Below are 17243 nucleotides of genomic sequence, written 5' to 3' on the forward strand. Positions count from 1 at the left end.
AAAATTTCCTTGGCAAAATTTTTTTTATGTAATTCCTTACTGGATGACTCTTTCACACGATCCATTGTCCTGTAAATGTTTTAAGCGAGATCTTCAGGACCCATACATGGAATTTGAGTCAATGTATCTGTCCCCATATAACTCTCTCAAAATGAAGAAATTTTTCTTCGTTAAATTTCATATACAAAGTTATTCTTTCTTTTGAATGCGCAAAATAGTGATCAAAACCATTTCCTTTTGAACGATTTGGAGTCAAAATTGAATTATTTTGATATTTTTATGTTGCGCTTTTCACTAAGCGCAATTAAAACCACAAAACATCTATGATTGACGTTGATTCATGTTTTAAAAACACGATCTAGAAACGGCAATGGAAAACAATGTATTTTTGCATTATTTATTTTGATAAGAATATTCCGAGAATGAAAAAGAAATTTTTGGACTCGAATGTTTAAAAACTCAACGCTTACTCTAATGTATGAATAAATACGAGAGAACTCATGGCAACGATTTTACTTTACTCAAATCCATACTCAAATTTTGACATACTGTTCCAGCTTATGAATTTGAGTAATCGCAACTCGATTCAAAGAGCATGTACAGACAAATCTGCAGACCTGGCATCTCTGATTGCCATGTTGCCTGATTTGTATGGCAAATCTCAAATATTTCTGGCAAATCACGTATTTTTCTAGCTTCGTAAGGGCATATTCGGTAGTGGTCTAGTTCTAGATACACAATTTATGTCAGTTACAATATTCGGTAGTGTTCTAGTTCTAGATACACAAATTATGTCAGTTACAATATTTAAATCTGGATTTTATAACAAGTTGGCAGTCCCAACAGAGTTTTTGCTCGTGTATCAGAGCAAATTAAGTAGCTGCAAGATTCATATGGGTGGTCTATAATAAAACTGAAACTAAAACAAACGTACACACTTAATTTTTTGAGCTGAGTCTCGGCAAATAAATGCCGAGATTCGCACAGCCGAGTAATCAGCAATCATCTAGGCAAAAATAATATAACTGAGCGTCTCGGCACCCTCAAATTTGACAAACGTCGAATATTGCCGAAATCGCCAGCATAAGATTTACTGTTTGCTCAGTGAAACGTTCGCTGAATATTCGGCAATAAAATAAAACGAAAAAATGAAAAAAAAAAAAACAAATTACCGAATCATCAGTTATTAAAAATCTAGGCATTTAATTTTGTTTGTAATTTCTAAACATTATAAACACACCATTCAGGATCAAAAATTCATTTTATTAACATTTAAAGGAGGCTTACAAATTTGTTCCCAGTAGTGCTTAAAGCCTCTACCTTAAAACATGTAGCATAATAAAAAGCGGCGTTTCCAAATGCGACCACCTTGAGTCGAGCTGGAAATATGAAAATTGAAATAAATATACAAAAAATTTCAATATTTAATGATGCATATACGGCATTGTTCAAAAAATAAACTTAATTGGATCTATTGAATTTGTCCATGCATTGGGTTATTTTTTCGCATATCACCCAAAGTTTTATCTCGAGGACACTTTGAGCCCCGTGTTGGGTGTTTTTCCCTTATAATGTGATCTGATAAAGTCGCTTTTTATAAAGCGAAACATGTCACTATATTTATTCAATATTTTTACTAGGAAGTGGTTCCACGTTTCTTCGAACATTATCCATTTTTTCACTCGAGAATTTCATCAGAAAATAATCGCGCAATGCGAAGCGAAAATGTAACGCGGCAATCAATGACAGCTGTCGTGCTGAATCTCGGCAACAGCTAGCGCATATTCCGAAATCTCGGCAAACGTCTCTGCTGATGTCGGCATATCTGTTGTTTACTGATAAATTCAGCAAGAAATTATATAGCGGTAATAATAATAATAATAATAATAATAATAATAATAATAATAATAATAATAATAATATTAATAATAATAATAATAATAATAATAATAATAATAATAATAATAATAATAATAATAATAATAATAATATTAATAATAATAATAATAATAATAATAATAATAATAATAATAATAATGTCTCCGATGTTGAGATGCCAGGTAAAAATTTCAAATATCTGCAGGCAGGGTCTGTAAATCTGAAAAAAAATCTGCAGTCAGCAAGTATGTCTTGCTGGCAGCAATTTCTCATAAAGTATGACACGAAAAACTGACTTGGCAAGCAAAAAAAAAGGGTCGCGGAAATTTCAAAAGTCTGTAAATATAGAGGAAAGTCTCAAATTTTGACATACTGTTCCAGCTTATGAATTTGAGTAATCGCAACTCGATTCAAAGAGCATGTACAGACAAATCTGCAGACCTGGCATCTCTGATTACCATGTTGCCTGATTTGTATGGCAAATCTCAAATATTTCTGGCAAATCACGTATTTTTCTAGCTTCGTAAGGGCATATTCGGTAGTGGTCTAGTTCTAGATACACAATTTATGTCAGCTACAATAATTAAATCTGGATTTTATAACAAGAAAACTGGCAGTCCCAACAGAGTTTTTGCTCGTGTATCAGAGCAAATTCAGTAGCTGCAAGATTCATATGGGTGGTCTACAATAAAACAATAATACAATAATAATAATAATAATAATAATAATAATAATAATAATAATAATAATAATAATAATAATAATAATAATAATAATAATAATAATAATAATAATAATAATAATAATAATAATAATAATAATAATAATAATAATTAAGTCTCCGATGCTGAGATGCCAGGTAATAATTTCAAATATCTGCAGACAGGGTCTGTAAATCTGAAAAAAAAATCTGCAGTCAGCAAGTATGTCTTGCTGGCAGCAATTTCTCTATAAAGTATGGTTCGCGGAAATTTCAAAAGTCTATAAATATAGAGGAAAGTCTGCGAGAATTTCAAAAGTCTGTAAAAGTCTGCGAGAATTTCAAAAGTCTGCAAAAGTCTGCACAACGAAAAATGTCTGCAGCACTATACCCCAAATCTGCAGATTTACAGACAAATCTGCAGACCTGGCATCTCTGCTCCGATGCCAATATTTACGACAGGACCACGCAGCGTTGCCAGCAGAGATGCCAAGTAAAAAATACAAATATCTTCAGACAGGGTTGCAAAAGTCTGTATCAGTGCTGTCAACGGTTTTTTTCCAAAATGTGTGTTTGGCGAAAAAATCCAGCTGTACAATATATTTCTCGAAAAATCCAAACATCGATTTAGTGCGAAAACTAAATTTGCGAATAAAAAAAGGGTCGGGGACCTGGCTGATTTACCCCTATGGAATCCAACACAAAAACTGAAAATCGGTATTTACCTGTATGAAAATTGAAATATCGGTATTTTGAGAGCATATCTTCCTGTATCGAGTCCAAAAATCGGTATAAATACCGAGAAATCGATAAAGTTCGCAGCGCTGGTCTGTATGTTCGGAAGAATATCTGCAGTTAGCAAGTATGTCTTTATTTATATAAAGTATATAAAGTATGATACGCTAAACTGACTTGCCGAGTAAGAAAATAGTCGCGGCGATTTCGACTTGAGTTACCAGCTATCTACTCATTTTTGCCTTAAAGGACGGAATTATCAAAACTGGAGTGATTTACTCAAAATAAGAAAAAAATATTTTGGTCAAAATTTGAGTTTGTTGCTCTCAAAATGAAGAAATTTTTCTTCGTTAAATTTCATATACAAAGTTATTCTTTCTTTTGAATGCGCAAAATAGTGATCAAAACCATTTCCTTTTGAACGATTTGGAGTCAAAATTGAATTATTTTGATATTTTTATGTTGCGCTTTTTACTAAGCGCAATTAAAACCACAAAACATCTATGATTGACGTTGATTCATGTTTTAAAAACACGATCTAGAAACGGCAATGGAAAACAATGTATTTTTGCATTATTTATTTTGATAAGAATATTCCGAGAATGAAAACGCACTGAATTGCAAGAAGTTTTTTTTGCACTCGAATGTTTAAAAACTCAACGCTTACTTTATTTATTTATTTATTTGGAGCAGGAAAAAGCCCACTGGAGCTGAAATAATAATCTCTCACTCCAGCAGGCATAAAACCTCCTCATCGTTTATATCAACAGATTACAACAATCCAACAGATACATGTATGTACTTTATACTATCAATTAAAACTAATCCTAGCTAACTAACTCCGACACTAAACCCATCGTGTAAACGTTGGTGATTTTGCATTAAAACTAAAGAAAAAAAGAAATATGCTTTAAAATGGGAGGTAGAAGGAGGGAGTGGTGAATGAGAGTTGGCGAACGAAACGGGGTTAGGTTCGGCATGTAGATCTAATTAGTAGTCGAAAAGATGGTGGAAGACGGATAAAAAAAAGAGGGCTAGCAAACGAGGTTAGAACCGACATATAGATCTAATTAGTGTTCAAAAAGAACATGAACTTACTCTAATGTATGAATAAATACGAGATAACTCATGGCAACGAGTTCACTTTACTCAAATCCATACTCAAATTTTGACATACTGTTCCAGCTTATGAATTTGAGTAATCGCAACTCGATTCAAATGTACAGACAAATCTGCAGACCTGGCATCTCTGATTGCCATGTTGCCAGATTTGTATGGCAAATCCCAAATATTTCTGGCAAATCACGTATTTTTCTAGCTTCGTCAGGGCATATTCGGTAGTGTTCTAGTTCTAGATACACAATTTATGTCAGTTACAATATTTAAATCTGGATTTTATAACAAGTTGGCAGTCCCAACAGAGTTTTTGCTCGTGTATCAGAGCAAATTAAGTAGCTGCAATATTCATATGGGTGGTCTATAATAAAACTGAAACTAAAACAAACGTACACACTTAATTTTTTGAGCTGAGTCTCGGCAAATAAATGCCGAGATTCGCACAGCCGAGTAATCAGCAATCATCTAGGCAAAAATAATATAACTGAGCGTCTCGGCACCCTCAAATTTGACAAACGTCGAATATTGCCGAAATCGCCAGCATAAGATTTACTGTTTGCTCAGTGAAACGTTCGCTGAATATTCGGCAATAAAATAAAACGAAAAAATGAAAAAAAAAACAAATTACCGAATCATCAGTTATTAAAAATCTAGGCATTTAATTTTGTTTGTAATTTCTAAACATTATAAACACACCATTCAGGATCAAAAATTCATTTTATTAACATTTAAAGGAGGCTTACAAATTTGTTCCCAGTAGTGCTTAAAGCCTCTACCTTAAAACATGTAGCATAATAAAAAGCGGCGTTTCCAAATGCGACCACCTTGAGTCGAGCTGGAAATATGAAAATTGAAATAAATATACAAAAAATTTCAATATTTAATGATGCATATACGGCATTGTTCAAAAAATAAACTTAATTGGATCTATTGAATTTGTCCATGCATTGGGTTATTTTTTCGCATATCAACCAAAGTTTTATCTCGAGGACACTTTGAGCCCCGTGTTGGGTGTTTTTCCCTTATAATGTGATCTGATAAAGTCGCTTTTTATAAAGCGAAACATGTCACTATATTTATTCAATATTTTTACTAGGAAGTGGTTCCACGTTTCTTCGAACATTATCCATTTTTTCACTCGAGAATTTCATCAGAAAATAATCGCGCAATGCGAAGCGAAAATGTAACGCGGCAATAAATGACAGCTGTCGTGCTGAATCTCGGCAACAGCTAGCGCATATTCCGAAATCTCGGCAAACGTCTCTGCTGATGTCGGCATATCTGTTGTTTACTGATAAATTCAGCAAGCAATTATATAGCGGTAATAATAATAATAATAATAATAATAATAATAATATTAATAATAATAATAATAATAATAATAATAATAATTAAGTCTCCGATGTTGAGATGCCAGGTAAAAATTTCAAATATCTGCAGGCAGGGTCTGTAAATCTGAAAAAAAAATCTGCAGTCAGCAAGTATGTCTTGCTGGCAGCAATTTCTCATAAAGTATGACACGAAAAACTGACTTGGCGAGCAAAAAAAAAGGGTCGCGGAAATTTCAAAAGTCTGTAAATATAGAGGAAAGTCTGCGAGAATTTCAAAAGTTTGTAAAAGTCTGCGAGAATTTCAAAAGTCTGCAAAAGTCTGCACAACGAAAAATTCTGCAGCACTATACCCCAAATCTGCAGATTTACAGACAAATCTGCAGACCTGGCATCTCTGCTCCGATGTCAATATTTACGACAGGACCACGCAGCGTTGTCAGCAGAGATGCCAAGTAAAAAATACAAATATCTTCAGACAGGATTGCAAAAGTCTGTATCAGTGCTGTCAACTGTTTTTTTTTTCCAAAAATCGATTTGGTGCGAAAACTGAATTTGCAACTAAACAAAAAGGGTCGGGGACCTGGCTGATTTACCCCTATGGAATCCAACACAAAAACTGAAAATCGGTATTTACCTGTATGAAAATTGAAATATCGGTATTTTGAGAGCATATCTTCCTGTATCGAGTCCAAAACTCGGTATAAATACCGAGAAATCGATAAAGTTGGCAGCGCTGGTCTGTATGTTCGAAAGAATATTTGCAATTAACTTTCTTTTATATTAACTGACTTGCCGAGTAAGAAAATAGTCGCGGCGATTTCGACTTGAGTTACCAGCTATCTACTCATTTTTGCGTTAAGGGACGAAATTATCAAAACTAGAGTGATTTTTACTCAAAATAAGAAAAAATTATTTTGTTCAAAATTTGAGTAAGTTCAAGTCAAAATTTGAGTTTCTTGCTCTCAAAATGAAGAAATTTTTCTTCGTTAAATTTCATATACAAAGTTATTCTTTCTTTTGAATGCGCAAAATAGTGATCAAAACCATTTCCTTTTGAACGATTTGGAGTCAAAATTGAATTATTTTGATATTTTTATGTTGCGCTTTTCACTAAGCGCAATTAAAACCACAAAACATCTATGATTGACGTTGATTCATGTTTTAAAAACACGATCTAGAAACGGCAATGGAAAACAATGTATTTTTGCATTATTTATTTTGATAAAAATATTCCGAGAATGAAAACGCATGGATGGCTCTTTCACACGATCCATTGTCTTGTAAATGTTTCAAACGTAATCTTCAGGACCCATAAATGGAATTTGAGTCAATGTATCTGCCCCCATATAACTCTTATCAAATGAATTTTAATGACAACGAGAAAATTTCCTTGGCAAAATTTTTTTTATGTAATTCCTTACTGGATGACTCTTTCACACGATCCATTGTCCTGTAAATGTTTTAAGCGAGATCTTCAGGACCCATACATGGAATTTGAGTCAATGTATCTGTCCCCATATAACTCTCTCAAAATGAAGAAATTTTTCTTCGTTAAATTTCATATACAAAGTTATTCTTTCTTTTGAATGCGCAAAATAGTGATCAAAACCATTTCCTTTTGAACGATTTGGAGTCAAAATTGAATTATTTTGATATTTTTATGTTGCGCTTTTCACTAAGCGCAATTAAAACCACAAAACATCTATGATTGACGTTGATTCATGTTTTAAAAACACGATCTAGAAACGGCAATGGAAAACAATGTATTTTTGCATTATTTATTTTGATAAGAATATTCCGAGAATGAAAAAGAAATTTTTTTTGCACTCGAATGTTTAAAAACTCAACGCTTACTCTAATGTATGAATAAATACGAGAGAACTCATGGCAACGATTTTACTTTACTCAAATCCATACTCAAATTTTGACATACTGTTCCAGCTTATGAATTTGAGTAATCGCAACTCGATTCAAAGAGCATGTACAGACAAATCTGCAGACCTGGCATCTCTGATTGCCATGTTGCCAGATTTGTATGGCAAATCTCAAATATTTCTGGCAAATCACGTATTTTTCTAGCTTCGTCAGGGCACATTCGGTAGTGGTCTAGTTCTAGATACACAATTTATGTCAGTTACAATATTTAAATCTGGATTTTATAACAAGAAAACTGGCAGTCCCAACAGAGTTTTTGCTCGTGTATCAGAGCAAATTCAGTAGCTGCAAGATTCATATGGGTGATCTACAATAAAACAATACTACAATAATAATAATAATAATAATAATAATAATAATAATAAAAATAATAATAATAATAATAATAATAATAATAATAATAATAATAATAATAATAATAATAATAATAATAATAATAATAATAATAATAATAATATAATAATAATAATAATAATAATAATAATAATAATAATAATAATAATAATAATAATAATAATAATAATAATAATAATAATAATAATAATAATAATAATAATAATAATAATAATAATAATAATAATAATTAAGTCTCCGATGCTGAGATGCCAGGTAATAATTTCAAATATCTGCAGACAGGGTCTGTAAATCTGAAAAAAAAAATCTGCAGATAGCAAGTATGTCTTGCTGGCAGCAATTTCTCTATAAAGTATGGTTCGCGGAAATTTCAAAAGTCTATAAATATAGAGGAAAGTCTGCGAGAATTTCAAAAGTCTGTAAAAGTCTGCGAGAATTTCAAAAGTCTGCAAAAGTCTGCACAACGAAAAATGTCTGCAGCACTATACCCCAAATCTGCAGATTTACAGGCAAATCTGCAGACCTGGCATCTCTGCTCCGATGCCAATATTTACGACAGGACCACGCAGCGTTGCCAGCAGAGATGCCAAGTAAAAAATACAAATATCTTCAGACAGGGTTGCAAAAGTCTGTATCAGTGCTGTCAACTGTTTTTTTTTCCAAAATGTGTGTTTGGCGAAAAAATCCAGCTGTACAATATATTTCTCGAAAAATCCAAACATCGATTTAGTGCGAAAACTAAATTTGCGACTAAAAAAAGGGTCGGGGACCTGGCTGATTTACCCCTATGGAATCCAACACAAAAACTGAAAATCGGTATTTACCTGTATGAAAATTGAAATATCGGTATTTTGAGAGCATATCTTCCTGTATCGAGTCCAAAAATCGGTATAAATACCGAGAAATCGATAAAGTTCGCAGCGCTGGTCTGTATGTTCGGAAGAATATCTGCAGTTAGCAAGTATGCACTGATAAAAATCTGCACGATGGATTCGTATGTAAACATCACTTCAATTTTATATGCTTTTTCTTTTCAACACATAACCAAAGCGATTTGTTTCAAGATTTCATGTGCAAATTCACTAAGATGCTAGATTAAATTATTTTTCACTTGGCTTTGATGTGTTTTTCTTTTGGATGTGATGTGTTTTGCTATTGAATCGAGCTGCATGTGTTAAACACTTCATTTTCTAGTGGGAATGGATACAGCACAAATGCATGTGCAAAACATTTGAATCGGTCAACTCTGTTTCAATTGAAATCTATGTGGAAAACAATGTGACATTCACATGAAATACATATAGAATCTAGTGATAACGATATATCTTATCGTTTTTATGTGCATTTCGTATAAACGTAGCATGATTTCCACTAAATATCAACAGTTTTTACACTCATTTTATGAGTTAAGTATATATTTTCATGAATTTCATGTGTTCTACAAGCAGTGATAAATCAAATGCTTTGCACATGATGCTAGCGTGCAAATTATTTTCAGTGTGTCTTTATTTATATAAAGTATATAAAGTATGATACGCTAAACTGACTTGCCGAGTAAGAAAATAGTCGCGGCGATTTCGACTTGAGTTACCAGCTATCTACTCATTTTTGCGTTAAGGGACGAAATTATCAAAACTGGAGTGATTTACTCAAAATAAGAAAAAATTATTTTGTTCAAAATTTGAGTAAGTTCAAGTCAAAATTTGAGTTTCTTGCTCTCAAAATGAAGAAATATTGCCGAAATCGCCAGCATAAGATTTACTGTTTGCTCAGTGAAACGTTCGCTGAATATTCGGCAATAAAATAAAACGAAAAAATGAAAAAAAAAAAAAACAAATTACCGAATCATCAGTTATTAAAAATCTAGGCATTTAATTTTGTTTGTAATTTCTAAACATTATAAACACACCATTCAGGATCAAAAATTCATTTTATTAACATTTAAAGGAGGCTTACAAATTTGTTCCCAGTAGTGCTTAAAGCCTCTACCTTAAAACATGTAGCATAATAAAAAGCGGCGTTTCCAAATGCGACCACCTTGAGTCGAGCTGGAAATATGAAAATTAAAATAAATATACAAAAAATTTCAATATTTAATGATGCATATACGGCATTGTTCAAAAAATAAACTTAATTGGATCTATTGAATTTGTCCATGCATTGGGTTATTTTTTCGCATATCAACCAAAGTTTTATCTCGAGGACACTTTGAGCCCCGTGTTGGGTGTTTTTCCCTTATAATGTGATCTGATAAAGTCGCTTTTTATAAAGCGAAACATGTCACTATATTTATTCAATATTTTTACTAGGAAGTGGTTCCACGTTTCTTCGAACATTATCCATTTTTTCACTCGAGAATTTCATCAGAAAATAATCGCGCAATGCGAAGCGAACATGTAACGCGGCAATAAATGACAGCTGTCGTGCTGAATCTCGGCAACAGCTAGCGCATATTCCGAAATCTCGGCAAACGTCTCTGCTGATGTCGGCATATCTGTTGTTTACTGATAAATTCAGCAAGCAATTATATAGCGGTAATAATAATAATAATAATAATAATAATAATAATAATACATAATAATAATAATAATAATATTAATAATAATAATAATAATAATAATATTAATAATAATAATAATAATAATAATAATAATAATAATAATAATAATAATAATAATTAAGTCTCCGATGTTGAGATGCCAGGTAAAAATTTCAAATATCTGCAGGCAGGGTCTGTAAATCTGAAAAAAAAAATCTGCAGTCAGCAAGTATGTCTTGCTGGCAGCAATTTCTCATAAAGTATGACACGAAAAACTGACTTGGCGAGCAAAAAAAAAGGGTCGCGGAAATTTCAAAAGTCTGTAAATATAGAGGAAAGTCTGCGAGAATTTCAAAAGTCTGTAAAAGTCTGCGAGAATTTCAAAAGTCTGCAAAAGTCTGCACAACGAAAAATGTCTGCAGCACTATACCCCAAATCTGCAGATTTACAGACAAATCTGCAGACCTGGCATCTCTGCTCCGATGTCAATATTTACGACAGGACCACGCAGCGTTGTCAGCAGAGATGCCAAGTAAAAAATACAAATATCTTCAGACAGGATTGCAAAAGTCTGTATCAGTGCTGTCAACTGTTTTTTTTTTTTCCAAAAATGTGTGTTTGGCGGAAAAATCCAGCTGTACAATATATTTCTCAAAAAATCCAAACATCGATTTAATGCGAAAACTGAATTTGCAACTAAACAAAAAGGGTCGGGGACCTGGCTGATTTACCCCTATGGAATCCAACACAAAAACTGAAAATCGGTATTTACCTGTATGAAAATTGAAATATCGGTATTTTGAGAGCATATCTTCCTGTATCGAGTCCAAAACTCGGTATAAATACCGAGAAATCGATAAAGTTGGCAGCGCTGGTCTGTATGTTCGAAAGAATATTTGCAGTTAGCAAGTATGTCTTTATTTATGTATAAAGTATGATACGCTAAACTGACTTGCCGAGTAAGAAAATAGTCGCGGCGATTTCGACTAGAGCTACCAGCTATCTACTCATTTTTGCGTTAAGGGACGAAATTATCAAAACTGGAGTGATTTTTACTCAAAATAAGAAAAAATTATTTTGTTCAAAATTTGAGTAAGTTCAAGTCAAAATTTGAGTTTCTTGCTCTCAAAATGAAGAAATTTTTCTTCGTTAAATTTCATATACAAAGTTATTCTTTCTTTTGAATGCGCAAAATAGTGATCAAAACCATTTCCTTTTGAACGATTTGGAGTCAAAATTGAATTATTTTGATATTTTTATGTTGCGCTTTTCACTAAGCGCAATTAAAACCACAAAACATCTTTGATTGACGTTGATTCATGTTTTAAAAACACGATCTAGAAACGGCAATGGAAAACAATGTATTTTTGCATTATTTATTTTGATAAAAATATTCCGAGAATGAAAACGCATGGATGGCTCTTTCACACGATCCATTGTCCTGTAAATGTTTCAAACGAGATCTTCAGGACCCATACATGGAATTTGAGTCAATGTATCTGTCCCCATATAACTCTTATCAAATCTATTTTAATGACAACGAGAAAATTTCCTTGGCAAAATTTTTTTTATGTAATTCCTTACTGGATGGCTCTTTCACACGATCCATTGTCCTGTAAATGTTTCAAACGTAATCTTCAGGACCCATACATGGAATTTGAGTCAATGTATCTGCCCCCATATAACTCTTATCAAATGAATTTTAATGACAACGAGAAAATTTCCTTGGCAAAATTTTTTTTATGTAATTCCTTACTGGATGACTCTTTCACACGATCCATTGCCCTGTAAATGTTTTAAACGAGATCTTCAGGACCCATACATGGAATTTGAGTCAATGTATCTGTCCCCATATAACTCTTATCAAATCTATTTTAATGACAACGAGAAAATTTCCTTGGCAAAATTTTTTTTATGTAAATCCTTACTGGATGGCTCTTTCACACTATCCATTGCCGTGAAAATGTTTCAAACGTGATCTTCAGGACCCATACATGGAATTTGAGTCATTGTATCTGCCCCCATATATCTCTTATCAAATAAATTTTAATGACAACGAGAAAATTTCCATGGCGAATTTTTTTTCATGTAAATCCTTACTGGATGGCTCTTTCACATGATCCATTGTCCTGTAAATATTTCAAACGTGATCTTCAGGACCCATACATGGAATTTGAGTCATTGTATCTGCCCCCATATAACTCTTATCAAATGAATTTTAATGACAACGAGAAAATTTCCTTGGCAACATTTTTTCTATGTAAATCCTTACTGGATGGCTCTTTCACACGATCCATTGTCCTGTAAATGTTTCAAACGTGATCTTCAGGACCCATACATGGAGTTTGAGTCATTGTATCTGCCCCCGTATATCTCTTATCAAATAAATTTTAATGACAACGAGAAAATTTCCATGGCGAATTTTTTTTTTCATGTAAATCCTTACTGGATGGCTCTTTCACACGATCCATTGTCCTGTAAATGTTCCAAACAAGATCTTCAGGACCCATACATGGAATTTGAGTCATTGTATCTGCCCCCATATAACTCTTATCAAATGAATTTTAATGACAACGAGAAAATTTCCTTGGCAATTTTTTTTATGTAAATCCTTACTGGATGGCTCTTTCACACGATCCATTGTCCTGTAATTGTTTTAAACGTGATCTTCAGGACCCATACATGGAATTTGAGTCATTGTATCTGCCCCCATATATCTCATATCAAATGAATTTTAATGACAACGAGAAAATTTCCTTGGCGAAGTTTTTTTCATGTAAATCCTTACTGGACGGTTCTTTCACACGATCCATCGTCCTGTAAATGTTACAAACGTGATATTCAGGACCCATACATGGAATTTGAGTCATTGTATCAGCCCCCATATAACTCTTATCAAATATATTTTAATGACGAGAAATTTTTCTTTCAAATTATTTTTATGTCAATCCATACTGGATGGCTCTTTCACACGATCCATTGTATTGTAAATGTTTCGAACGTGATCTTCAGGCCCATACATGGAATTTGAGTCAATGTATCTGCCCCATATAACTCTTATCAAATGAATTTTAATGACGAGAAAATTTCCTTGGCAAATTTTTTTTTATGTAAATCCATACTTAATGGCTCTTTCAAACGATCCATTAACTTGTAAATGTTTCAAACGTGATCTTCAGGACCCATACATGGAATTTGAGTCATTGTATCTGCCCACATATATCTCTTATCAAATGAATTTTAATGACAACGAAAAATTTTCTTGGCCAATTTTTTTTTCATGTAAATCCTTACTGGATGGCTCTTTCACACTATCCATTGTCCTGAAAATATTTCAAACGTGATCTGCAGGACCCATACATGGAATTTGAGTCAATGTATCTTCCCCCATATAACCCTTATCAAATGAATTTTAATGACAACGAGAATATCTCCTTGGCAATTTTTTTTTCATGTAAATCCTTACTGGATTGCTCTTTCACACGATCCATTGTCCTGTAAATGTTTCAAACGTGATCTTCAGGACCCATACATGGAATTTGAGTCATTGTATCCGCCCACATATATCTCTTATCAAATGAATTTTAATGACAACGAGAAAATTTCCTTGGCCAAATTTTTTTTCATGTAAATCCTTACTGGATGGCTCTTTCACACTATCCATTGTCCTGAAAATATTTCAAACGTGATCTTCAGGACCCATACATGGAATTTGAGTCAATGTATCTGCCCCCATATAACTCTTATCAAATGAATTTTAATGACAACGAGAATATCTCCTTGGCAAATTTTTTTTATGTAAATCCTCACTGGATGGCTCTTTCACACGATCCATTGTCCTGTAAATGTTTCAAACGTGATCTTCAGGACCCATACACGGAATTTGAGTCAATGTATCTGCTCCCATATATCTCTTATCAAATGAATTTTAATGACAACGAGAAAATTTCCATGGCGAATTTTTATTCATGTAAATCCTTACTGCATGACTCTTTCACACGATCCATTGTCCTGTAAATGTTTCAAACGAGATCTTCAGGACCCATACCTGGAATTTGAGTCATTGTATCTGCCCCCATATATTTCTTATCAAATGAATTTTAATGACAACGAGAAAATTTCCATGGCGAATTATTTTTTCATGTAAATCCTTACTGGATGGCTCTTTCACATGATCCATTGTCCTGTAAATGTTTCAAACGTGATCTTCAGGACCCATACATGGAATTTGAGTCAATTTATCTGCCTCCAGATAACTCTTATCAAATAAATTTCAATGACAACATGAAAATTTCCTTGGCGAAATTTTTTCATGTAAATCCTTACTGGATGACTCTTTCACACGATCCATTGTCCTGTAAATATTTCAAACGTGATCTTCAGGACCCATACATGGAATTTGAGTTAATTTATCTGCCTCCATATAACTCTTATCAAATAAATTTTAATGACAACATGAAAATTTCCTTGGCGAAATTTTGTTCATGTAAATCCTTACTGGATGGCTCTTTCGCACGATCCATTGTCCTGTAAATGTTTCAAACGTGATCTTCAGGACCCATACATGGAATTTGAGTCATTGTATCTGCCCCCATATAACTCTTATCAAATGAATTTTAATGACAACGAGAATATCTCCTTGGCAAATTTTTTTTATGTAAATCCTTACTGGATGGCACTTTCACACGATCCATTGTCCTGTAAATGTTTCAAACGTGATCTTCAGGACCCATACATGGAATTTGAGTCAATGGATCTGCCTTTATATAACTCTTATCAAATGCATTTTAATGACGACATGAAAATTTCCTTGGCGAAAATTTTTTCATGTAAATCTTTACTGGATGACTCTTTCACACGATCCATTGTCCTGTAAATGTTTCAAACGTGATCTTCAGGACCCATACATGGAATTTGAGTCAATGTATCTGCCTCCATATAACTCATATCAAATGAATTTTAATGACAACGAGAAAATTTCCTTGGCAAAATTTTTTTCATGTAAATCCTTACTGGATGACTCCTTCACACGATCCATTGTCCTGTAAATGTTTCAAACGTGATCTTCAGGACCCATACATGGAATTTGAGTCATTGTATCTGCCCCCATATAACTCTTATCAAATGAATTTTAATGACAACGAGAAAATTTCCTTGGCAAAATTATTTCTATGTAAATCCTTACTGGATGGCTCTTTCACACGATCCATTGTCCTGTAAATGTTTCAAACGTGATCTTCAGGACCCATACATGGAATTTGAGTCATTGTATCTGCCCCCATATATCTCTTATCAAATGAATTTTAATGACAACGAGAAAATTTCCATGGCGAATTTTTTTTTTCATGTAAATCCTTACTGGATGGCTCTTTCACACGATCCATTGTCCTGTAAATGTTCCAAACAAGATCTTCAGGACCCATACATGGAATTTGAGTCATTGTATCTGCCCCCATATAACTCTTATCAAATGAATTTTAATGACAACGAGAAAATTTCCTTGGCAAATTTTTTTTAATGTAAATCCTTACTGGATGGCTATTTCACACGATCCATTGTCCTGTAAATGGTTTAAACGTGATCTTCAGGACTCGTACATGAAATTTGAGTCAATGTATCTGCCCCCATATAACTCTTATCAAATCTATTTTAATGACACGGAGAAAATTTCCTTGGAAAAATTTATATTATGTTAATCCTTACTGGATGGCTCTTTCACACGATCCATTGTCCTGTAAATGCTCCAAACGTGATCTTCAGGACCCATACATGGAATTTGAGTCAATGTATCTGCCCCATATAACTCTTATCAAATGCATTTTAATGACAACGAGAAAATTTCCATGGCGAATTTTTTTTCATGTAAATCCTTACTGGATGGCTCTTTCACACGATCCATTGTCCTGTAAATGTTTCTAGCGTGATCTTCAGGACCCATACATGGAATTTGAGTCATTGTATCCGCCCACATATATCTCTTATCAAATGAATTTTAATGACAACGAGAATATCTCCTTGGCAATTTTTTTTTATGTAAATCCTCACTGGATGGCTCTTTCACACGATCCATTGTCCATTGTCCATCCATTTTTAAATCTGGATTTTATAACAAGTTGGCAGTCTCAACAGAGTTTTTGCTCGTGTATCAGAGCAAATTCAGTAGCTGCAAGATTCATATGGGTGGTCTATAATAAAACTGAAACTAAAACAAACGTACACACTTAATTTTTTTAGCTGAGTCTCGGCAAATAAATGCCGAGATTCGTACAGCCGAGTAATCAGCAATCATCTAGGCAAAAATAATATAACTGAGCGTCTCGGCACCCTCAAATTTGACTATCCACTATTTTTTGTCCTGAAAATATTTCACACGATCCATTGTCTTGTAAATGTTTTAAACGAGATCTTCAGGACCCATACATGGAATTTGAGTCAATGTATCTGTCCCCATATACCTCTTATCAAATCTATTTTAATGACAACGAGAAAATTTCCTTGGCAAAATTTTTTTTCATGTAAATCTTTACTGGATGGCTCTTTCACACTATCCATTGTCCTGGAAATATTTCAAACGTGATCTGCAGGACCCATACATGGAATTTGAGTCAATGTATCTGCCCCCATATATCTCTTATCAAATGAATTTTAATGACAA

This window comes from Malaya genurostris, chromosome 1 (assembly GCF_030247185.1).
Source record: "Malaya genurostris strain Urasoe2022 chromosome 1, Malgen_1.1, whole genome shotgun sequence".
In the NCBI taxonomy this organism is placed as follows: domain Eukaryota; kingdom Metazoa; phylum Arthropoda; class Insecta; order Diptera; family Culicidae; genus Malaya; species Malaya genurostris.